Genomic DNA, 2,433 nt, shown 5'->3' on the forward strand with positions numbered 1-2,433 from the left:
CCCAGCCCCAAGCCCCAAGCCCCAAGCCCCAGCCCCAAGCCCCAAGCCCCAAGCCCCAGCCCCAAACCCCAGCCCCAAACCCCCAGCCCTCAACCCTAACCCTAAACCCTAAACCCTAAAACCCTAAACCCTAAAACCCTAAACCCTAAAACCCTAAACCCTAAACCCTAAACCCTAAACCCTAAACCCTAAAACCCTAAACCCTAAATTAGGCGATTACTGATTTGATTGTATGACAAAGATGCTGATTGGAGTATTTTGATATCACTTTGGGCATTTTGGTGATTTTGGTGGGCTGTGCTGTCTTGCTACTTTGCTATTTTGCATGTTTGTTGTTTCAGTCTGATTTTACACTCATCCCACTACGCATCACCACTGCATGAACACTTTAATACTTGGGTTTATAAAAAGAGCGTAAGCTGGCTTCTGAGAAGAATTGTTTTTTTCCTATAGGTGTGTTAGGGTGTATTATCCCTTAATCTGGGTGACTCTAAAAATGTGTTAAGTTGCTAGGTTTGTTTGTATTTGGCAGCCCACACCATTTCATCTACTAAGATGAATTTTTATTAAACAAGCAATTAATTTCTTTGCCAATTAACGTTTGTCATTGTTTTGTTAGTGGGAGTGCTATTGTTAGTGGGAGTGTGAATATATTTTCCTGCTAGTTTGCATTTTCTGGTTCTCGCTGCTGTTTTTCATCTTGTTTTGTTTTGTTGGTTGAGTTATATCTGTAAAATCCAAACAATCCAAACAATTCAGTCATTTCTTTTGGAAGTGGCAATCTCCATTTAATCAAAAGCTCTTAAACACTTTGATTCATATAGGCAAGAAAGTAGCAAATGTGGCAAACGCATACTTATTTCTTAGGAAGAATCATCCTAGTAGTATTAAGCTATCAAGAGTTGTAGTTGCATCACAAATGGAGGAAACAATTTTTTTTTTAATTCCTTTTTATAAACTTACACTCCCGAACTAAAATTTTATTTTAAGTATTTTTTCCACTTTCACAAATATTATTCATAAATAATCCATGCCTCTGTCCTTAATTTTTTTAATTTTTTTTCCCAGTAAAATTTTGATTCCTTTTTCTAACATTCTCTTTGTCGTTTGTTTTTATGCTTTCATATAACAATTTTTTTTCCTGTTTTGTTTCCTCTAAGGTTCACATCTTAAGGTTCAGTTCTAATTGCATAAGTTTTACTACTACATATTTTGAAACTTTTTTTTTCCTAAAGAAGAAAACCCTCCACAACAAATACATATTTTTTGAAATTTTTCTTTTTCTCTAAAGAAGAAAATCCTAGTTAATTATTTTAATGAACAAAAATTTCCTAAAAATTTCCTAATATATGACTAACGAATACATAACACAATAAATTACACTCAATATAATCTAAACCTAATATATACCTAATATATGTCATAATCTCACTTGTTAATAATGGAAAAGGACATGAAAAATAACTAGAATGCAAGGTGTATGTAACTAGATTTGAAATAATAAGTAATATTACATATTTGATGATTCAATTAGGATATATTCTATTTTGTATTCTTTATCATTGAAATAATGGAAATAATGAAAATAATGATATTGAAACATAATGAAAATAATGATATTGATATGTTTTTCTTTGTTTTTCTTGAAACCTTATAACTTTCTATAACTTTTTTATGTATTTTTTATAATATTCATGTCCAGAAATTCTCCATTCCAAAATATTCTTCTTTGTATTTTTAAAAACATGACTTTTTATATAAATTAAAATGATAAAAATGAGCCACACCTATATGGACTACATACAACATAAATTTGGTTATTTTGGTTATTTGACCACAAATGGATTGAATTATTATTAAAATAAACTTGGATTTAAGCATTAAGCATTAAGCATAAGATAGATAGATGGTGCATTCCGCATTCCCAGCCCCTATAAAAAATAAGTTGCTCTATAATCTTAGAATTTACGTTTTATACTTTTTTTTTATTGTCTCATCAATGAATAAATTCTTCTTCTTGTAGGCCAACACCTTTAGGTTAATATAAACTTTTCATCTGCAAAATGGATGGATGGCTGAAGCGGATATGGCTCTAGTTTATTGTAAACATCTTCAATCTTCAAGATCCGTTTTTTCCTCAAGGCGCAAATTGCCAAAAAAATATTTATATTAAAGTTCTAATTTAATTTAATGAAATTTTTATCCTAAATATTCTAAGAATTCTTGACACAAAATTCTTTGTACCAGAATTTTGAAATATAAAAATAACGCTCTAAATTCTCATACATGTTAATAAAAAAATTCAACTACGACAAATATTTATAAATAAGTAATCTTATTGGTATAACTATATTATATATATTCATAAATAATTTAAAATAAGTATTTTAAAACCAATAAATAAAATCAAATAACCCAACTCAACAAATTAAT

The sequence above is a fragment of the Neltuma alba genome, unplaced genomic scaffold (assembly GCF_004799145.2).
Source record: "Neltuma alba isolate B1F8T4 unplaced genomic scaffold, ASM479914v2 tig00003450_pilon, whole genome shotgun sequence".
Classification (NCBI taxonomy): Eukaryota; Viridiplantae; Streptophyta; class Magnoliopsida; order Fabales; family Fabaceae; genus Neltuma; species Neltuma alba.